This window comes from Ictidomys tridecemlineatus, chromosome 14 (assembly GCF_052094955.1).
Source record: "Ictidomys tridecemlineatus isolate mIctTri1 chromosome 14, mIctTri1.hap1, whole genome shotgun sequence".
Lineage (NCBI taxonomy): Eukaryota > Metazoa > Chordata > Mammalia > Rodentia > Sciuridae > Ictidomys > Ictidomys tridecemlineatus.
The window spans coordinates 25,171,519-25,195,446 of NC_135490.1; the positions used below are offsets into that span (position 1 = coordinate 25,171,519).

The 23,928-nt window shown below is 34.9% G+C and overlaps 1 long non-coding RNA gene and 1 pseudogene across 1 annotated transcript in view; both read right to left on the reverse strand.

Moving 5' to 3' along the window:
* Positions 1 to 9,521: 9,521 nt before the first annotated feature.
* On the reverse strand, positions 9,522 to 15,606 carry LOC101959047 (thyroid receptor-interacting protein 11-like; annotated as a pseudogene).
* Positions 15,607 to 20,276: 4,670 nt separating this feature from the next.
* LOC144370317 (uncharacterized) overlaps positions 20,277 to 23,928 on the reverse strand; it is a 28,775-nt gene continuing 25,123 nt past the window's right edge. The window contains exons 2-3 of the long non-coding RNA XR_013430296.1: positions 22,761 to 22,832; positions 20,277 to 20,712 (exon numbers count right to left, since the gene is read on the reverse strand). This is a non-coding gene — a long non-coding RNA (uncharacterized LOC144370317). The remainder of the gene's footprint in view (positions 20,713 to 22,760; positions 22,833 to 23,928) is intronic.

Genomic DNA, 23,928 nt, shown 5'->3' on the forward strand with positions numbered 1-23,928 from the left:
TCTTACTTCTGTAAAATCTGCAAACATAATATTGTTGCTTGAGCTATAAAGCACTCAAGATAAGTGTGGGTTAATGATGACTAGATCTTCTTGATAGTGTGAAGAATAATTCTTTGTGAAGATTTTGCAGAAACTAATCCAATAGTATTTTGTGGGCTATTATTTTGCTCAATTCATTCAATGAACTGGAGTCGGCAGGTGGCCAATAGAACACTACTTTATTCCTTCTCCAAGCATCCCCTTTCAACCCACCCTATTCCAACCTAGTATATGAAATATTTCAATTTCGGTCATTAAAAAGTCAAGCCATTTTACAAAATAATTTCTTCTTCTTGAAAATTCAATATCCTGGTGGGTGCAGCAGAGCATGTCTGTAATCCCCACAACTCGTCATGCCACGACAGGAGGATTGCAAGTTGCCAGCCTCAGCAACTTGTGAGGCCCAAAACAACTTAGCAAGACCCTGTCTCAGAATTAAAAAATAAAAAGAGTTTGAGGTGACAAAGTACCCCTGGGTTCAATATCTAGTACCAAAAACAAAAGCAAAAAAGAAAAAGTAAGAAAATAAGTCAGTATTCTGATTAGCAATGCAACAATAATGTGTAATGTAGAAAACATGTAACTAAAGGGATACTGAACTTTTAATGTCTAATAAATTTAAGAAATTGAAACATACATAATATTTGTAAACATTTATCATTAAAAATAGCACAACTGTATAAGAATATAACACATAAAATGTTTTAAATTCTAATTTTTCAGCAAAATGAGAAAATATTATAATAACACCACCACTAACAATGTCTTTCATTTTAGCCACCAATTATATGACCATTTTGATTCTGCCAATTTTTTTATAAATCATTTAATCATCATAGGGACCCTGAAAAGTCACTATTGTAGAAACAAGGAAACTGACATTCGTGGAAAATAATTAACTATTCCCCAAATAATGCTAGATGTAATTATTTCAAAACCATTTAAGTTTAGCAAGCAGACAAAAAATAACCACAAACTCTGACTAGAATAAATTATTATTTTCCGAGGTTTTGTTTTCGTCATCTATGTGGCTACTGGCAAATATAATCAGCAAATGGGCCACTCAGTCCCTTTCCACTGTAGAAAAAGAAAAAATATATATTATGCAATCTTTAAAATTATCTAGTTTTCAAACTTTGATAGAAGTGTGAAGTGTGCAAATATAAAATTTGAATGAGCAAAGTGATCAGAAATATCAGAATACTCATCTCTCTGAAAAAATTGTGTGTGTGCACACACACAAACACAAACACACAGGCCTACACTTTCTGAGGAATGAAACCCAGAGCCTTAGGCTGATAAGTAAGTGCTCTACCCCTGAACTACATCCCTAGCCCTTTGGATTTCTTAAATTTTGAGTTAGGGTTTCCCTAAATAGTCCAGGCTGTGCTGTAACTTACAATCCTACCTCAGACCTCCAAGTCCCTGGGACTACAATGTGCCACCATATCCAGCTTCTCTGAAGAATTTTTTAAATGAAATCTCAACTGTGTAGTATTTTGGGGCTTTCTCAGAATTAAAATTATGTTTTGATGAGAGTGTATCTGTTTTCAGTGGCATAAATACATATTTTATACCATTTGCAGATGGCAACATTTAAATGAGACCTATTGACTTTAAAAATGTGAACTGTGATAGGTGAGAACATAGTGAATTCATTTGGACCTTCAAAAGGAGGAAGATCATTCTATATTTTAAAAGACAGAGATATACATGCATAATCAAAGTGTAATGTGTAAACAGCTGTAGGTATAAGATGTTCAGGGAACAAACAGGGAAATCTAAACCCATGCTTGGTAAAGATTTCAAAAGTATTTGTAATTGAGTGCAGACTAGACAGCAGCATCCTGAGAAATTGTCTTCCCAAAGCAGACATACCTTGCAGTGTCTCTGTGGGTTAATATCAGCAAGGGCCTAGTGGATACTCAAAGGGTATATCTGAAGCCCCCTGTCAGTTTCACAAGCAGCATCCAGTATGTGATCATAATATTCATAAATCTACACATGATTTTTTCTACCTAGAAAATCCTAAAAACTATCATAATTCAGCAAATCACACCACTGAGTAAGTGATAGAGCTCAAATAGTTGTATGCCTTGCGAATATAAAGAACAACCTGAAGAGCTCAGAAATAGAACCAAATACACATGAAGACATTGCTCCTGATGTAGAACTGTGGCATAACATTTCACTACAGCAGTGATGTTGATGAGACAGTATTCTATATTCAAAAAGAGATTCTAGATTTTTACTATGTAAATGTGAATAAGCAAAGACCGAGATTTTACATGATATCGTAAGAGAAAACCTTTATTACATATCTAGATAGGAAGGAATTTCTTATGACACAAAAAAAAATGAGAAAAAAAATTAAAATTTTTTTAAACTTTTATGTGGAAGTCTTGACATCCACTGACTCCAAAAAAACATTTTCCTAACCAACTGCCTACAGTTTTTTAATTATTTAGACATGTTCCCAATAATATGTCATTCCAACTTAATACCTATTAAAATTACAATGCTGTGGTTTCTGATAAAGTTTAGTGATTTAATAAAATCAAATACCCATATATTGAGCATGCACTAATGGTCTCTCAGAAAGTGTGCATTTGCTATAAAATATTGAAGATCAAAACAGAGGGGCAAAGAAGGAAGAAGACGAACAAAAACACATAAATTACTTTTTCTTTCTTTCTCTCTCCTCTCTGTCTGTGTTGTCTCCTTGAGAGTTCCAGGATGAGATCACTCTTCCCATACGTTCCTACTTACTGGCTGGCCTTGGGTGGATTTATCTGTTTCTAAGTAATTAGCTGGAATGTTGTGGTAATATTGAGGGATGTCAGACCTGTCAATCAGGGCAGCCATGTGGGAGGTCTTTAAAGGGGTGCCTTTTTTGTTTCTTTTTATAAGAAAGAAATGTTTTACAAAAAAGGATGCTCTTTGATCCTCTTTAAAAAATCGTCAAACTGCAGTGTGACTCCATGGTTTTTCTGGATTTGTCTGGAACTGTCATATGCGGAAAGAGATTTCACGCGGGGAAATGTTTTTGATGTTTCTAAGGTCTTATAATAAGGCACACACAAAGGTTAAACACTGCATTGAAGACAGATGAGGCTGTAGCAACACCCCCACCCTCACACATACTCACTCAGAAAAGCATATCGCCATCTGTATTAGTCATTTTGTAACTTCATATTTTAAAGTTTGTTTGTAATGTTTTCCTAAAGCTATGCAAGTAGGAACTGCATAATTTTTGATTGCCCAGTGAAGACTTTCCGTAATTATTTCAAACTAATTGATCCAAAGGATGTATTTCTGCTATATATTTTTATAGTTTTACAGTTAAGTTTTCTGCATCAGCACAACAAGGAATCCCAAGAATCTGACAAGGATCTCAAACATCAGAACAATTTGTTGGCACCAGCAAAGGGTAATCTTTCTGGTATGGTTTGGATATTAGGTGTCCCCAAAAGTCTATGTGTGAGACAGTGCAAGAAAGTCTAAAGGTAAAATGAATGGGGAAATGAATTTAACCTGATCAATACATAATCCCTGTCATTATGTATTACACCCAGGGATTAACTGGGTGTAACTGTAGACAGGTAGGAGGTGGCTGGAGAAGGAGGGTTCCTGGGCGTGTGCCTTTGCGAATGGTACCATTTGCGAATGTTCATCTATCAACTTTTTTTTTAATCATTAACTTCAATTTAAAATATGAAAAAAAGGAAAAATAACCTTTGAACTAAAAACCTGAGTGTTAAACAATAGCAGAGATGAAGAAGTGATTTAAGAAATGTGAAAAAATACTGAAGAAAACTGAACAGATTGACTGGGGCAAAGTGGGAAGAATGAGTCCAGTTATATTTCAGGCCCATGGAATACCACAAGCAAAAGTGAATGAATTGCAAAGAGAGCTAGGCTAAGCAGGAGAGAGTTAAGAGCATCACATGGACTCACTGTCCTAATTTAGCACACCTGATGTGCATGCACCACTAGAATATCACAGTGGGTCCTTGAGCCTTAACACAGGTACAGGCAGATGTGTTAGTGGGCTCTTTCTCTTGCTTCTCCCACCCCTTCAAGAGCCTTAAAATAAACCCACATACTATCAACCAAAAGGACCCTATGTCATTGGGGTAGAAAGAAATTTCCCTACAAAATGCTACTATTTGTATTTTTCTGGTTGTATATAAAACAATGCTATGCAAGTAAATGTGTTTACACTTGAATAAGAAACTCATTATTTTCTTCATTCATAAACAACCAAAAACTTAAGTATTTACTTTAAAACACAACCTACATGTAACTGTTTAGAAACAAATTTTGAAAGTCACATCAATAAAATAGAATGTTTTCAGTGACTATCAAGATATTTGTAATAAACAAATTCTCCATTGATGATCCAACAATGGTCAATTCTTTTTTTAGTTCAGCTCAATTTTTTAACGAAGATTGTATCAGATAACTTAAAAGGCATTTTTTAAAAAAATACATGATCAAGTGCCAGACACAAGGATTAGCAGAAAATATTCTCAGGGAATATGGATGTGTCAAAATAAAAATTAGATAGTCTGATGGTAATTCAGTGAAAAGCACCCAATAGACACCTCTTTAAACGCTCATGGAAACCGAGAATTTGAGTGGTTTCTTTTTTATTTTGGAGAGAGCCAGAGCAAGGTGATGAAACTATTACTCAAAGTCTTTCATTTACATTTGGTGACAAAATAATTGGTACATTAATGAAAATTTTAAAAGAAAGCAATAGTTTGAACTCAAAGCATTCTTTTCCTCCTTAAACTATTTTCACTTAATGTTAAGATTTTCCTCTTCTAAGAAGTCAAATGAGGAGCGAGTACAGCTGTTTTTTTCTTTGAACATGGGAACAGCTTTTACAGTAGTTATAAGTTTGATTATATCCAGAGACAGACTCTCCCAAGGGAACATTTATCAACCAAGTCAGCATCAAGTACAAATATTCACAAACAGTTGTTGAAAAAGTTGTTTATCAATAATAGCGAATGACATCTGCTCTGCCTCTTACAATAGGGGGAAGAAAGGTAAAAGGGTTTAAGTCTCATTTCTTTCCCTCTGTGCTTTGTTGATTTATCTCTTGGGTTTGTTTATAATGGCTAATCAAGAGAGAAATGGGAAAGAGAGAGTGCATTGATCACATTGGAAATGGTGACTAGAAGAAAAGAGGTCAATAGGATCAGAGGGAGGTAAAGAAAAGGAGACAGAAATGGTATTGGTGTTAGCATATGTATGATTTTATGTATCAATAATTATAATATGCAATATTAGTATGTCATGTTATATAATATGTATAATAATTATAGATAATAGCATATATAGATGTGATAATTGTATATTACAGTATTGGTCACATTGCTTAGAGTTTGGGAAAATTTGTCATGAACAAAGAGAAAACATGCAGGGAAATGACTTTATATGCAGGAGTTTGAAAAGCCGGAAAGAGGAGTCTGAAATTTGTTTTGTAGATACAACCTGCTTTGACAATTTCTCCAGAGGTTTAGCTTCTCACTTATTTTTCCTGCTGAACTTCCATGTCTCTGGCTGGGAAAACCTGCAGGAACTGTCCTCAGATTAAGGTTATTTGATCAGCCTTTCTCTAGAGGCTTTTGCTCTTCCAAAGTAGCCGTGAGTCCTCTCACCTTCTCTATTCGATGTCCCTGGATATGAGCTGAATTCTGTCCTTCTAAAATTCATGTTGAGATTCCCAACTTCTAGCAACTCAGAATGTGGCTGTATTTAGAAATGGGATCTCTAAAAAATTAAAGTGAACCAGAATCCAGTATGACTGCTGTCCTTTTAAGAAGCAGTGACGAGGATACAGACATGCAAAGAGGAAAGACTACACGGAGACACCAGAAGGCAGCCACATACAAAGCAAGAAGAGAAGCCCAGGATAAACCAGCCTGCCCACACCTTGACTTGGGCTCACAGCCTCCAGGACTGGGAGAATAAAATTCTGTTTAAGCAACCCACCCCTGGTAATTTGTTATGTCAGTCCTAGCAAGCTCACCCCGCAACTTAAAGTCTACTTATGTTTACTCCAGCTTTTTCAGTTTCAACCTTTTTCTCTCAACTGCTCAAAACAACCAAGGTTCACTATACCAATGCTTCTCACAATAGGTCCACAGACTTCCCATCTCTGAACTTGGTGAGGGCTAGTCACCAAGATAAGACAGTGATCCTCAACCACGAAATGATTCCATATTTTATAATCCTTTCTACCCTGTCCCCAACTAACATTTAATGGGTTTTGGGGATATTCCCACTAGTGGCCACCAGCTGACCATGTTGGTGCCCTCATCCATAGACCAAATTCCAACATACACACTGTGTGCACTCATCAGATGTGTGTTCAGAGATACCTACTGATGCCAAGACACGTCTGGGGCATCTGATAGCAATGGCACTTTTCACCAGGTAAAATGTGCCTTCATAAAATAAAAAATCTAGTGAGCTAAGCTCTGAGATTTGCTTAAGAGTCATTAAGACCAAAGGATTTCATTTCCCAATAAATTTGTTGAACAACTTAAATATTTGCTTTTGTGGCTAAAATAGACAAGTTTAATCCAAAGGAAGTTCAGATAAGAAAACACTGGCAATAGACCACAACCTCACAATATTCTCCAGTTCTGAATATTTCAGCCCGAACTCTTCAATAACCACTTTAGCTCTGCTCTGGTTCCTGCAAACTAATGTTGATTAAATACATTTTCTGTATATGTGAATAAGATTTTTCAAGAGGTTTATGAATTCAAAGACTTTACTGGGAACTAAAAGCCCTATCCCTAGACACTCTACTTGTAGGGCTCATAAATCAAATGACTGAACATTTCCCACATCTTCCAGATGTAGCTACAAATATTTTCAGTTGATACAATAGCAAAAATGAGAAAGGGACTTTAAGATATTCACATCCATGTTTTAAATGCCATCATTAAATATATTAGGAACATGAGTATGGAGTATGTTTAAAATAGACTTGAGTATCTCCTATTCTCAATTGCTTCTTGTGTCATGTAATGTGAAGCCATAATTGTCTTGGGTTAAATAATTAAGAACAAAGTAGCCGTAGAACAAGGAAAATTTTATTTTTCAGCAATATTTTAAAATCTGTTAATCTATATTTATATAAGTAAGATGCCATATAAATTATTTCCAATCATATTCTATTGCTTGTCTCAATTTTCAAAAGAATAGTATTTTCTTTTTGGATATTAAAATAGTTACATTATTACAAAGATTATTAACTTGATGAATAGGGTAAAACTTTTACATAAGAACTAAAGGAAGGAATAAAGACTATTTAGCCAATACACATTAAGTTTCATCATGTGATTATGGAAACTCCAATTTGTTTATAATTCTGGAAATGCTCTGTGTGAATCCGGTTCGCAAATTTTGCATAGTGCAGCTTTTTTACAGTATTTCACCAATAAAAACTTTAAGATAGTATATATTTTAGCGATGACTTTCAAATGTGAATTGTTATTCACTACTATGGATTGGTTCTGTTACTAGAGTTTACTCAAAACAAATCAATTAAGCATTGAGTTAGGACCTTTTATAATGGACTTATAAAAAATTAAAGACTCTTCTTGTTCAATTCTAAACAGCGGGTGCTGGTGCAAGGAAGTGATTTCACTGATGTTTAGCCTGCAGGTGTGTCTCACGGCTGTGGTGGTGGTGGTCACATCAACCTATGGGCAGGATGAAGTCTCAGCGAACCACATTCGCAGAGTTGCAGGGAACTATTGACCTCTCAGTGCAAATTTAAAGCCATAATTGTCTTGGGTTAAATAATTTTCAGCCTTTTTATACAAAGTCTTCTAAAGATGATTAGTGTTTACTTCAGGTCTCATTTTTGGCACTACATTAAAAAGCCAAAACTAGTACTTTCTTTTCTTTTCTGATTGCTTGAAATTTAAAAGGTAAATCCCATGTCCCTATCCTAAAAGAGCTTGAAAATCAAATAAATAGAAAGTTGAAACTGAGAAAAAATTAAAAGAAAAGTAAAAGCTGATATATATATATATCTACTAGGTATCTTGTCTTCCCTTTTTTATTTTTGTAAATTAAGATCAAAGGTAAATCAAAAGTTTCTAGCTCAAGTTAGACGAAATTAGAGAAGAGAAAAAAGTAGATCATGTAGCAAATATTTCTCTGACACCTGTAATTTCTAAAACCATTAAGAACATTTTTATTAAAATTAATTTAATTTTATTAAAATTTGTAGTGAATTATATCATTAATTCATTAATATAAAATAATTTATGTAAATTAAACTAATATTAAATTGTATTAAATTAATCTAGATAAAATTTAATAAATTTTTAATATAAATTAGATCATAGTTTAATATAAATTAACTTTATTGAATTAATATTAATAAAATAAATTGAAATTAAATAATATTGTTTAAAAATAAATTTAAATTAAATCAATTTATACTGAATTATCATTTAATTTGTATTAAATTTTATTTAAATTAATTTTAATAAAAATGTTTGTAATGGTTTTAGAAATTACAGGTGTCAGAGAAGTGTTTCTTATGTAATCTGCTTTATCTCTTCTCTGACTTCTCCTAACTTCAGCTAAAAACTTTTATCTTTTATCTTAATTTACAAAAATGCAAAAGGTTTTTCCAAGTATTTCATCTTTTAAAACTTTATATGATTTTATTTTTCTTCTCCGATGTTTTTTGACCAAATAGTTTTAAAAATGTGTTTATAAGCATTATTTTAGAGCCCAGAAAAGAATGTAAACAGTCCTGATATTTAATGATACATCCTTGCAAATTAACTTTTCCATTGAAAATGGTGTGTGTGACTCTACGTTCAGTTTGACTTATAAAAATTGTCTTCTTTCTGGACATTAACATCTAGAAAGGTGAATTAACGTAAAATGATTTTTTTACAGAAATGAAAATAAGTAAATTGGATAGGTGTCATAGTATTTGCATTAAAAGAATCTTAGAATTTACCCACAAAACTTCATGTTCAGGCCTTCCCACTGTCATTTTCTTTTAGTAGTTGTACAAGGTTTTCTTTTATAAACTCAAGAATTCACAACTTTGGGCAACATTATATTTTGTTTTTATAGACTGAATTCTGAGCTATATAGATCTTTTTCATATGAGTTGGATTTTTCTTCCTTTCTGTTAATCAAATGTATCATTTTTATCTTAATAAAATTAAATTTAACAGATACAATCATAAAAAAAGAGGTTGGAGCTAATGGTTCACTACTGCTGCACTGTACAGTTGCTCACAAAGTACATTAGAATTGATTATTGTTGATGATGACCTCATAACATCAAAACAAAATTTTATAAACAAAAAGTGCTAAAGCAAACAAAACAAAATAAAGTTTTAAGCGCTACAGCAAAAAAAAAAAAAGAAAAAAGAAAAAGAAAGAAAGATAAAGAAAAAAGAAAGAGAAAAAGGGAGGACAAAATATCTAGTAACTATAGGTTTTTTTCTTTCTCTTTTTGTCTGCAAATACATGACACTTTTTTCCAAAAGGCCACTCTCAAAAAGTACAAAGAGTTGTGGCTTCTTTAAAGTGCTACATCATTTCTGGCTTGAGAATCACCTATGGCTTTAAAAGGTCCTTTAGTACAACCCTGGCAGAATGGCCTGGGGACACTGGCAATGGTGTAAAGGTGGGCATGACATCTGCGAAGGGTTCAAGAGAAGATGCCCAGGTCCACTAGGTCCAAGTTCAGCTAGGTGAGTAAGTGGCTCTGAATTCTGCTGCATCTTTACAACTTCCCAGCACCTTTGCACCTTGCTTTCTTCTTCTTGGTGAATCTAGAGTTCCATGGCACAAGCAGAAAGTTTGGGTGGTGGAACAGCTGGATGAGATTCCGTTTCCAGAAATTTAACAAAAAGTTCTGAAAAAGAACTATTCCGCACAGATTGCTGACTTGGTATCCAAGGTGTGCTGGGGACAAATTTGGATCCTCCTCCAAGCATCTACTTGGTAACACCACCATAATCTTCCTTCAACAACTGCTCCATTTCCACCTTTTGAATGTCCAGCATCCTTCCGATTAACTGTAGCACTTCACAATGCTTACTTTTTGGTGTGCAGAAATGACCGATAAAAAGGTTTCTCATGAGGCCTTTGTCCACTTTTCCTTCTGTGCTGCTTGTCACATTCATCAATTTCTTTTGTGTATCGTCCAGCATTTCTTGCAGGAGCTCACTTTGTTTTGTAAGTTCTCCAGGCTGTTCTTCCTTGAGATCTAACTGTCTCGTAAATCTGGGTGCTGAGTCCAACAAAACATTTGCTTCATCCAAATGGCTCCTGTGGTAATAATAATACTTCTCCTTTGACTTTTTCTGCCTTTTCCTTTTAGCTATATGGTTTTTTTCTTTCTCGAATTCAGCAGGACTCATAGCTTTCTCTTCTTGTTGGAAATGCTCTTGAACTATTTGCAGGTTAGTTAATGTCAGGGCAGACTGATTTACTCCTTCCTGGGAGAGCAAAAACTGCAGTGCCTTCTCACCCCTCTTTGGGAGAGGATCCTCACTGTTCCTGCGGGGACTCTATCTGTACATTGGTTTGACGACTTTTAGTCGAAGATGAAACTAGCTTTTTCTCCAACAGGGTGACTTTCTTTTTCAGTTCAATCTCCCTTTTTTCCATAGCCAAAATTTCCCGGGTATAAGAATCTTCTGATTCTAAAAGATGGCTGCGTAGTCTCTCTAACTCCTGGTGTAAGCGTAATTCTTTGTCATGTAAGTGTTGAACCTCGTGCTGTAGGGTACTGTTTTCCATCTATTTTTGCTTCAGACACAGATGACTTGATCTGTCTCTTGCTGAATCATGATTGTCTTCTCCTGCACTGATTCAACTGCATTTACAAGATGATTGAACTCCCCAGAATTGTCCTGTTCTTTTTCTTGTAACATTTGCTCAAAGGCAAGAGCTTTCTCCTTCATAGACTCCAACTGCAAGTCTTTTTCTCACAGTGTCACAGAGAACTTCATGTTTGTCTCTTGTAATGCTTGATATTCCATTTCCTTTTCTTTAGATGTTTCTATTATTTTTTCATTTTCCGCTTTTAGTTTAGAAATGTCCATTTCTAAAATGAATACTCTCTCCTTGAGGTTTTTGGTTGATTGCCTCAATAGTTTGTTTTTATTCACTTTGTTGGTAAAGTCTTCATTTGAAGAAAGTAACTGATCACTTTTGGCTTTGATTAAGAGGTCTTTTTCTTTAAGTATTTCAGTGAAATACCTTGTTTTGCTTTTAGCTGTTTAATTTCTGAATCGGTTTGTTCATGTTCTTTCTGCTCTATCTTCAACAAAGCAGCAATTGAATCAGACAACCTGTGGTTGTTTTCCTGAAGAGTCTCCGTTGTGACATCTTTTTCTTGTCGTGATTTTCTCAGCTCTTGGACCTCTGCTGACTGGGAGGTAAGTGATGAAGCAGACAAGAGCTGGGGTGAAATACTATCAAGTTTTCCTACAGCAAGGTCCTTGGTATTGCACAGCTGCCCTAAGCACTGCTGAACCTGGCCTAATTTGGTTTCATTCAGCTCATAGCTTTGGATGAGGCCTGTTAAGGTCTGTAAACAAGTCAAAATAACACCTGGTATTTTGCCAGAGAAATATTAGAGTTCGTAAACAAGTCTGGATGGTGCCTGGCAAAATGCCAGAGGGAGTGGTTTGAGAAGTAACAAAAGTGAGCCATTAAGTGTGGAGATTCCTTATTGGTTGACTGATGTATCTAGTTTATGCTAATTAAGATAAGCTGTGCAAAATGTATAAATACCTCTGTTGTCCTACAATAAACGGCTCCTACTCCTGCTGTATCAACGTACACAAGTTATTCGTCATTCCCTGGCAGAGGCCGGTGTAGTCTGCTTCTAATTTAAAACTTTTTTCAGTGTCAACCAAAACTTGGGCTTCAAGTTGTAGAAGCTCATCCTGATGTTGGGCTGATTCATGTTGCATATTTTGAACTGTTGTCATGAACTGTTGTTTCCACTCCTCCATTTTTTTAACTTGCTGTTTTAATTGATTATGTTCCTCTAGGAGCTCCTCCAACTGATGGCTATTAACACCTCCCCTCTCATTACCAGTGCTGAAAGTTTGTAAAATTTCCAATAAAGTCTGACATTTCTGACTTAGCGCATCTATTTCAGTGTCTTTCTCTCTAATGATACAAGATAAATTCTGCAGAGTTTCTCTAAACATATCTTGATCCCTACTTACGAATTGGGTGGACAATTTTCTATTTTCTTCTTGAAGCTGGATGAGGGCTGCTTCTTTCACAGCAACCAGGTCCTTCATCTTGTGATGTTCTGATTTTAAACGGCGGTTTTCCTTCGCCTTCTCATTCAAAATGGCTAATACGTGTTCTCTTTCCATAGTGAAGGTCTGCAGTTGCTGCTGAAGGTAAGCGACATCCTGGGTGTATGAAACTGGAGACATTCTAGCTTGAAGAGCTTGTATCTCCACATCTTTCTGCTGGATAATTTGAGTGAGTTTACCAACTTCATCTTTGGACAGCTGATGAATCTGTTTGGTTAAAGATATATTCTTTTCATTTATAAGTTTAATCTCAAGTTCTCGTTCTTTGATTCCTCATTTTCAGATTTCAATAGGTTGTGTTTTTCACCTCCATTTTCTATATTAAGACTTTCTTTAACTTTTGCTTCTTGAAAAATATCACAATTCTCTGTTTGAGTGTTATGTCTGTCTCCAGGCAACTGGGCATTTATTTGTTCAATGGTTTTCTGCCAATTCTTAATTTCCTCATCTTTTTCTAAAAATAACCTGGTATGGAGCAGCATTCATCTGCTCATATTGGTATTTAAATTCATTCATTTCCTTCTTCTGCTCCTGTAAAGACTGAAGTAGGTGCATTTTACCCTGTCTTTGATCTTCAGTTATCTTCTGATGATGTTTAATTTCCTCTTCCAGATGATTATTAACAATATTCAGTTGAGATACCTCAGATTCTAGTTCTGTGAGACTATTGAGGGTTTTAGCTCTATTATTGCTGTTCCCTAAGTCTTTCCAATTCTTCTTGCAGATGATTTTCTTCTTCTTTCATGGATCCAATCCTTCTGTCCTTTTCTTCTATGGTTTGCCTTAACATTTCATTTTCTCTTAAGACCCGAGAACACTTATCTAAATCCTTTTGGAGTTCTGAACTTTATTCTTTGAGTTTGTCAATAAAAACTTCTTTCTCACTTATAAGTTGTATCAATTGCTCCTGTTCTTCTAAACGAGATGCCAAAAGTTCCTTAGTTCCTTTTTGATCAGCAGCCATTTGCTCAATATTCTTTTTGAGGCTTGCTATTTCAAAATCTTTCTCTTGATTGGATTGTTTCAATTTCTTGATTACAAGGTCTCCTTTATTTTGTTGTTTGGAAAGCTCATCTTTCATCAAAATTATGTGTTTTGTAGCTTCCTGGTTCTGATTGTCCAATTCTTCTAACTCAGCTATCAGCATTTTCTTTTCATTAATACTTTGATTCAGTTCTTGCTCCTTCGACTCCAAGTTAAGTTTTAAATCATGGAATTGTACATTCAGATTCATGTCTGTGGAAGCTGTACTTTTAATTACTTCATATTCACAGCTCAATTTTGACAGTGATATCTGAAGTTCTTCCTTTTCTTGACTCAATAATGACTTCTCTTTTTCTAAAGCTTGAACACGCACATGAAGTTTCAGATTGTCTTCAGCCAGACAGTTATCCTGGTTTAAACCGTTCAATCTCATTATTTCATTTTCAGCATCAGACAAGGCTTGTTGTAGCCTGAGCACTTCTTCCACACCGATGAACTCTGTGGAAGAATTTTTCCCTTTTTGGCCACAGTTTCACTCTGCTCCATCACAGAAGGCTGCAATTTACTACATTCCAGTTGCAAGTTCTCACACTGCTCAATTATTTGTCCCTTTTCCACACGGAGCTGCTCTTGTTCTCTGTTGGAGATGTTTCTGTCATTTTCTGCTGAAGGTAATTTTTTATTGATATCTTTTATTTTATCCTGAAGTTCTTTTATCTTTTTCGTCCACTTAACTTTTTCAGTTTGTAGAACCTGAATAGTTTTTTGCATCTCACAGGCTATAACCCCTGAGTTACCTTGTTGTAACTGATTTTCAAGTTCTTCAATTCGTTCTTCATAGTTATGTAATTCTTCTCGATGCCGGCAACTTACCTCTGCCAGTTTCTCTTGATGTGTCTTCTGCAAAACTGACATTTCATGTTGATGATTATTTATGTCCTGACTTTGGTTTTGTTCAAGTACCTTATTTTGGAGTTTGCAGATTTCACTTGGATCAGAATTACGTGTTCCTTGTGCTTCAGCAATATGCTTCCAGTGGCCGACTTCACATTCAAGTCTCAAAACTTCAGTTGACAAGCTGTTTATTTCTTGTTGTGATGAAATGACATCACTAAAGTCCATGTCATCATCAGGAAAACGTGAAAACTGATGACTGATTCCACAGCTGAATGGAGTTGGTTCAGTGGTTATTGGTACACTACAGCTCCCGAGTGTACTGATTGAGTAGGTGACTGCAATTTCCAAAGGTGATCCTCTAGTACCATCTGTCTTGCTTTAGGTTGGCTGGCTTCTGTCCCTCTCTGTTGCAGTTGATGTCAGTAATGTGCAGATGGATGCTTTATGGGAAGCTCTGATGCTTCTTCATGCTTTTCTTCCAGATCAGTACAGTACTTTTTAAATCTTCCATCCTTTGATATGAATGAAGATTGGGGAGCTTCAATTTCCTTTCTCCCACAATGAGGTAAACCTGCTTCTACCTCTTCTACATCCTCCAGAAACGCGTCCTTGGAGAAGCTGGAGATATGGCCGGTGAGGGAAGCCAAGCTGTCCCAAGGAGTGGCCTGACCCAAGGAGTGGCCCAAGCTGGAGCCTAGGCCTCCAATCCAGGACAACATCGCCACTATCAGTGAGCCATCAGACCCACTTTGAAAACCACTACTATCACCATCCACCTCTCTCCACCAAATGTCCACAAGCATTGCTGGAGGTCAATTATGACGTGAGCACTCAGAATTCTGTGCACTGCAAGGCTCTTGCCAACCTTCGCCTTCTGCCAGGTAACGCAGAGGCCTGGCCTGGGTTTTCACCAGGGACTCACCGCCAGTGGCATAGTCTCCCCCAAGGGGCCTCTGCTCCTTCCCTCACTTTCCGCTGTCCCTCTTGGGTGACTCCTCCCTCAGCGTTAGTGATGTGCCCCAGCAAGGCAGGCTGCTCCTGCCACCTTGACATGACTGCCCTAACACCCTAGGATTGTCAATATTCAAGAAGAAGTCTTTTAGAGTACTGTGATCTGCAAAGCACCACTGAAATTATGGTTTCCTACAAATGATTCAATTTGGTGTCATCAAGAAATTTGTATTTATCATTCTGACTAAAGTTATGAATTCATTCCAGGACCTTAACATCCCTAACATTATTGAAAATCTGTCTTCTATATGCTAACTGACTCTCATGGCTGTTATCAATATACTGTGACTCCTTTTGGTCTTGAATAATTGATCCTTTTTTTTTTCATACTTAGTCATAGATTTCAAAGCAAGTTCTATACCCCAAATGGGTTTAAGGCTTTAATGGTATTATGCCCAGACATTAATCAAGATAGCTATAGCAATTTATAGACTATAGTAATTAAAAACTTGCATCTTTGTGGGTAAAAAGGTAAATACAACTAATATTATCTCAACATTTTGTTCCTGAAATGCATTTTTCATAGTAACACTTCAGTAATTTTTTTTTTTTGAAAAGGGATCATCTCATTTGTATCTACAAAAAAACTTTTCAATGTTTGGAGAAATTTCCAGATCGATGATCAAAAGAAAATCAAAGAAGGAAGGGTATTCCCAGCCCAGCAGTTTCCATGGACAGAAATAGGCTCTATACCTCAAGCTAAAGTGAAATATGTCAAAGAAAGTTTATGTTGATGAACAGATAAACTCATATAAATATGTTTTCTCATCTTTGAAAGGCAGGGTCACAGAGGAGGTCTAGGATCCAGAAAACTGCTGACAACCCACAAGCCAAAGAAACAAGTTGGCGTCAGTGTTCTTTAATAGAACATACGGAGATTTGCCAAAAATGCAACTATTTATTTGTATCATACATTAAAGGTCTCAGTGCTAAGAAATATCCCATAGCAGATATAACTTGCTATTTCAATAAACTTCTATGGAAAGTTTTACTTAGTTCTTATTTAAACTTCTAGAAAATAGATAAAAATTGATCCTATAATTCAAAACTTCCAAAACTTGTTTTAAAATTCCCTAATTTGATATTACTTTATTATGGATTAATGGACCTCCTAATTTTTGACCAGAGTAGCAACCATCTGAAGAACCATTGTGAATATCTTCAAGGGTTATGGATTTGCCATTTAATCAAAGTCTTGATGTCCTCCAGAAGTGTCCACCAAATTTCCAGATTGCACAACAAAACTTCTCATCCCGATATCAAGAACTTTGTGTGTTGCCTACTTCTTGCCTTGAAGTAAGCAACCTTGAAAAAACAAAGGGTTTAGTCATGCTAAATGAAATTACTCAAGCTATGGGACATAAGAGGCACATATAGAGCTCATCCTCACTGAATATCATATTTTAAAACTCGTTTTGTAGTACATTAGGCATAAAATTATTTGAACAATATAAAGTACTATCTGAATGTATATCTTTACTATTCTAACTTGTAAAATTATTTTTTTAGGTGTAGATGGACACAATACCTTATTTTATTTTTATGTGGCGCTGAGAATCAAACCCAGTGCCTTCCACATGTGAGGCAAGGACTCTTCTACTAAGCTATAGCCCCAGCCCTTGTAGAATTTTTTTATAGAATAAAAATCCTTATTTTGAAAAAAAAAATAAGATATATAAAATGCTATATCATAGGCTCAATTAAAAATACAATAATCTGATAATAAGAAATGTGCACAATGTCACTACATACTCTATTATAGTCAATAGCACAAATTTTTCTTATTAAATAATGGCTTCACATCTTATTGAGGGTATTAATAATGAAGGAAGTTTTCTAAAAACTTATAGTCTACTTTATACTCTGCTATATTTTATATCCATGCTTCAAGTAAATAATTTTTTTAAAAAAATCATATAATTTGGATCCATGTACCTTGGATATCACAATAAGATCACGTAATCACAGTTATGCTAATTTTCATCTTCTAAACAACACTCTTTCCTAACATCTCCACATAACACCATCCTAGGCAAGCTCTTCATCAGTTGTAGAGCTGTGACATGAGACAATGTGCAGCGTAATATGTTCTGCCACATCTGCTTGGTCTCTCACATATTTAACTAAGCTTTCATCTCTGAAGTAGGAAGATAATTATTTCCAGAAGTCACTGAATGGAGCTAGACCCCCATTGGAGGACGTGGGGTGTTAGAGATTTGCTTGACTTTTAGACAGTGAGAAAAAGTGAAAATTTCTAAATAGAAGGATTTGTGAGGTCCTACAAAAAAATATGTCTTACTGTTTAATTTTTGTCTTGGAGAATGAGAATTTTCTGACTATATCCAATAAGGGTGGAGTTAAGCATACCATTCAACAGTCATCCCAATGACTTGGAGAGTTCCATGAATATACTAAAAGGGAAAGTTAAAAGCTGTTGTAAAATACTGAAAGCTCCCAGTGGGGCCAAGGTTCTAGATTTTGCAGAGGTGCATCCAGCCTCTTAGGAGCAAGAAAAGGTGGATTATAAAAAATGAACACTAACTTAAAATTTCCTCCACCAATGTTAAGATTTCATTATCATCATGCTAAATAAACTGCATCATATAATTGTTGAATTTTCTCTTTAATTAAACAAGTAAAAACAATTCTTATTTGCTTAAAAATGGGCAGATGCTTTCAATTTTGTTACGATCATGTCATAACATTCAGAAATTGCCTTATTCTTCCTTTTTACTCCTTCTAGATGACTTAGCTATAAAAGGATGAAAAAAATACTGACAAGTAAGTCTTCTATATGTCTGTGGTAAATAATGACAAAGCTATTTCTTATTCAACAAAAACAAATGCAATTGATAAACTGATAAACAGAAGGGACATACTTGATTGTTATTCTATTAAAACCATGAAAGTTAGAGCCATTAATTTTTTAAAGTGACGTATTTTCATCAATATTTATCTCAACACTCCCATGTTGTTAACCATTATTTTATAAATATTTTGATTATAATAATTAATTTATTGAATATATAATTTGCAGCAAACACTGCTAAGAACTTTGCTTGCAATGACTTATCATTATGGAACATTTCAGAAATACATGAAAATTGAATAGTATAAGAACTCCAATGTCCGCACCACATGCAAACAAAGATGTTGTGCCCACCGAAAACTAAAAAATAAATATTAAAAAAATTCTCTCTCTCTCTCTCTCTCTCTCACTCTCTCTCTAAAAAAAAAAAAAAAAAGAACTCCAGTGTCCTTATGGACCCTTATACCCTTGCTTTACAGTTACAAATTTATGGCCAACCTAGTTATATTTATATCTTGACCATTTCCTCTTTTCTGTATGCTTTTAAGGTAAATTCTAAGCTTTATATGATTTCACTCATAAATATTTCAATATGTAACGTAGAAGATAAGAAATACTTTTTAAAAATAGCATTATTTTATTTAATACTCAAAACAACTTCATGAAATTGGTACTATTAATAAATCTATTTCCTAGATGAGAAACCAAAACTTTAAAGGAATGAAGTGTCATGTTTGATGTACCCAAATAGTGCGCCATCTACTAAGGATTCATCTAAATCCAAGTGAAAACTCCTAAGCATTGCATTCAGTCTCTAACAATGTTAATTTCACTCTCTAGAAATTTTGCTGATTTTTTTAATACCTCAATACTGACTGGTTCTATATGATAATAAAGAGGAGGTGTGATGGTTGATCTGGATTGCCAACGTTATCTAATTGAGAGATGTCTAGACTAAGAAGCTTCTGGTTATATCGATGAGAATGTTTCCAGAGATAATTCACATGTAAGACAGCAAACTAAAGAGGAAGAACTGTCCTGATGGTGAGAAGCAAGGTCTAATAGGCTGAGGCCCCAGATGGAACAAAAAGCAGAAGAAGGAGGAAGTCCCAGCTGGTGCAAGCTCCATTCTTCTTAACAGGTGTGTCGATTGTTACTCCCACCGTGCATGATCATGGGACTCTAGTTCCTTCATTCTTTCAAGGTGGACTGGCAGCAGCGATTCCCTGGGGAGTTTTCCAACTGAGTTCTGTAGCCATTTTTATTATTCCCATCTGTCAATGTCCTCCCCAGTAATTCCAAATGGTGCTGTTAAATCATAGTCTCCCACACTGCATGCATTCATTGCACTCTGGGGCTTTGATTTGTTCATCTTTGTATCACTTTTACAATTCTAGCAGAGTCAATATTCAAACTTAGTTAAATCAATGAATCAATGCTAAGATTTAAGCAGAACTACAATTCAGACGTGATACTTGGAGATTAACAGCAGAGAGTAACTGGTTGTAAAACTTAAAGTGGATGAGCTCCCCAAGAGACATGTGCAGAGAAAAAAGAAAGGAACCTGTAGTGGACTATCTTCCCAATATTGCTCTCAACTCTCCTTGTTAGAATATAAATGCATGAAGATTAAGATCTTCCCATATTCTGTCTACAAGTGTAACCCAAGCACTCACAACATAGTAAGCACTCAATAAATATTTATTAATATTAATGGATAGCTATCTATATTTGGATGTTGAACAAGAGAAGAAACACTGAGAAAAGTAGTCATAAGATAGGAAGATGAACAAGATCACCTTTTATGGTAGAGACAAAGGAGAAAAGAATTTCAGTAAGTAGTGTGTAAGTAGAAATTGGGATAGTGATGAACAATTTTAATATGAAGGAATTCCAGAAGAAACTTCCGGATTTAGTAAATAAAAGAGCATTTACAAGTGTGAATAATTTCTATGGCAATGAGCCAAAAAATCAGATTGCAAAGGGTTGAAAATAAGTCAATGTTGAGAGAGGTCATGGCATCTAGCATACACCACCCTTTTGAGAAATTTAAGGCAAATAATACCCAGTGAAAAAGAAGCCTCAGCCAGAAAAACTGCAGATAGTTTTAAAACAAAGGGCAAATATCCATTTTTGAAGGATTCGTTAAAAAAAAAAACTACTGAAAAATGAAACAGTGACAAAAAGTGATAGTAGAAAAATTTTAAAAAGCAGACAGTGATGATAATAAGAGCACAGGTGAGTTCATCTTTTTCAAGTAATCAGCAAACTTTTCCCTCCAAAACAGGAACAGGAACAAAAAGGCCAGTGTTACACACAGAGATGATTTAGCAGGAGAGAATACAAAAGGAGCTCATGGTATATAGTACAGTTTCTGTGCATGACTGAAGCTATATCCACGACTGCCCATATGTCCCCCTCTGTCTACACATTAATATTATCAACAACATTTATCCTGAGGTTGGATCATAACCCACTTGACTGTTTTCCACTTGCCTGTGTGCTGAAGTTGCACTATGGCCCATTCATTTGTTCAAAACTATTTTTGAGCTGTCTATTGTGGACCCAACCAGATGCTGAAGCTGCAGCAGTGAACAAAGCAGACAAAATTTCTTGCTAGAAAGAGAATAAACAGAATAAATAAATCAGATATACAATATATACTGGATGATGATGTATGCTAAGAAGAAAAAAACAGGAAAGATGTCATGGAGTGTGTGGTCACGAGCTCCCAGAGGTCTGATGTTACCCTATTTGCAAGTGAATCAGTTAACCTTGCATAGTTTCACTGATACTCCCAAGTCAAAGGCAAAGAATTTATTATAGAAGCAGTAGTTCCCCAAGGCTAAATTCCCACAGAGTGATGAGAAGAAGATCTTGTGACATAAAGTGTGTGTGGGAGAGGAGTTCTGAACTCAGGGAACCCAAATTCTTTATAATAGACAGTGAACCTGCCTGACTTTTCCACCAGAGGGAGACATTATCTTTTGTACACTGGAAATAATCATGCTTTTCCTTTGCCCCACCAGGCAATATTATTTCTATAATTCATTTCCCCTTTGTCTCTACCATAAAGGGTAATCTAAGGATGTTAACCATACAAACATCCTTAAAAACACAGGTCAGAAAAAAAACTATCAGTATTTTGATCACAAGATGTACAAAAACATTAAAGTTACTGAGAATTGTCTCTCAATAATATCAACCCTTCGTAAAAAGGAAGAGTCGCTCTTGGCTTGACGTTTCTCATAAATATGTGACTGTTCACTACTCTGATTAATCTGAGAGACAGAGGCTAATACTAAATCTTTTCTACTTTTTTCATGCAACCATTAATTAATAATTTTCTCTCCTGGTAACTAATCCAATGTTGAGAGAGGTAATGAGTGAGAATTCACTTACTAGTTTGAGAATCAAACCATTCCCTCAAGAAAGGCATTAATTGTCTCAGCACCACATAAAAATAAATAAATAAAATAAAAGCATTGTGTCCATCTACAACTAAATTTTTTAAAAATTTTTTAAAATATTTTTTAAGTTGTAGATGGACACAATACCTTTATTTATTTTTTTATATGATGCTAATGATTGAATCCAGTGCCTCATGCATACTAGGCAAGTACTCTACCACTAAGACACAAACCCAGCCCTAAAAAAAGAAAAAGAAAAAGAAATTAATTTTAAAATGGCATTAATCCCTCTTACTGACCTAATCATTTCTTAAAGGCCTCACCTCCTGATATCAGCTTATGGCAATCAAATTTCAACATGGGTATATGAGGGGACAAGCCATAGCAGTATTTATCTCATTCTGAAATTTTATTTTATTTTTTTTATTTTCCTTAGTAGAATGTAGATAAATTTTTATAGTTTGCATTTGCCTGAAAATATCTTAATTTAATCCTCATTTTTAGAAGATACTTTTATAATATGGAATTCTAATTCAGATAATTGTTTTATATAAATATTTAAATAGCTTTCTGGAGTTTTTGTTATGTGCTGTTTGGAGTTTGAAAATTTTTTATTTGATTTGGTTTTTTACTTATTTTTTTTTCTATTGAGTAGTCAGCTAATCACATTCTTTTTTCTTTTAATGGCCTTTAAGATTTTCTCTTTCCGTTGCTTTTCAACATGGCTGTGTGTGTGAGTGTGAGAGAGAGAGACTAAGGATTGAACCCAGTGGCATTATACCACTGAACTATAGCCCCAACCGCTTTAAAACTGTATTTTGACAAGGTCTCACTAATATTGCTGAGGCTGGCCTCAAATTTGAGATGCTCTTGTCTCAGCCTCAAGAATAGCTGGGATTATAAAAGTATGCCACCAAGTCTTGATCAGCCTTACTTTTTAAATTAACTTTACTTGGGTGTTAGTAGGTGTTAATTTCTCTTTATTTTTTTTCCTTTTTGTGCTTCATATAGCTTTTGAACATATTGTTGATATGGTCAATCAGATTTAATATATTCAATCAATTTGGGAACATTCTCAGTGATTTTCTCTTGAAATGTGACTACTGTTTCATTTTCTTTTTGTTTTTCTTCTGGGGTTCCATTATATTTTTTTAGGCTTTTATACCATATCCATTTAGAATTCTTGTTTTCTCTTCTGTATTTTTGTCCCTTAGTCTCTCCACGATTCACTCTGAAATTTTTCTTTGGACTTACATTTCAGTTCATTAATTCTCTCTTCAACCATCTTCAATTAAGGTTTCAATTTTGGTAATTGCACTTTCTGTCCTGGAATTTTAAAAAAATAGAATTCAGTTCTCCACAAAAATTTGAAACATTCATTGTATGAATTTGAACATAATAAGCAATAACTTTAGATTTGTAGTTCCTGCAAGTCTTTTTCAATTGTTTATTTTTGCTATTTTTTAGCATTGTTGATTTAATCTGTTTTAGTTTATTTTTTAAATTGTTCTCCAAGCATTGTGTTTACAAAATTTCTCCTTAAAATATTCTGGAAGACTTGGAATTAGCTCAGTGGTACAGCAGTTGCCTAGCTTGCTCAACGGTTTGTGGTTGATCCTCAACACCATAAAAAGTAAGTAAATAAATAAATAAAACATTCTAGATAAGAAGATAATACTACAATTTACAGAGAGTATTTGCTTTTTCTGGGAGTACTAGTAAGATTGGGATCATCTCAATCCAATTTACGATACTGAGATAATTTCAAGATGAACTTTAGTTCCTGCAAGTGCCATACCACTTCCCTCTTACCTTATCTTTATCATCTGAAGGTGCTTTTCCTCAGAGTTTCAACCTACGTAAGGGGATTTCAACTGGGACCCCTTTGGCAGGCTCTGGACTATTTCTGTTCTCTGAGTCAAAAGTACTGCTCACTCTCTCATCTTTCTTCTCCCAAATTAAAGAAACTGCTCTCACAAAACAGCTGAGAGTGGCTACAGATCTGGGCTCAAATTTCTATTTCCTTTATGCTCCAAGATCCTGAACCCATAACTTTCATTAGCAGGTTATCTCTCTCATGCTTTAAATATTATGTGTATTTTTTAAAAAATATTTTTTAGTTTTAGTTGGGCACAATACCTTTAATATTTATTTATTTATTTATTTATATGTGGTGCTGAGGATCAAACCCAGCTCCTCACAGGTGCTGGGCAAGTGCTATACCGCTGAGCCACAACCGCAGCCCCATATCATGTGTATTTTATCTAACCTTTATTATACATAACAGAGAACTACTCCAGATTTTCTACTCTACTATTTGCTCTTTAATTATTTCCAATTTCTAAAACTGATGTCATTTTTGTTCGTCTTATGATCAAATTCACTTCATTACAATGGACATTCATATACCTTTTCTTGAATT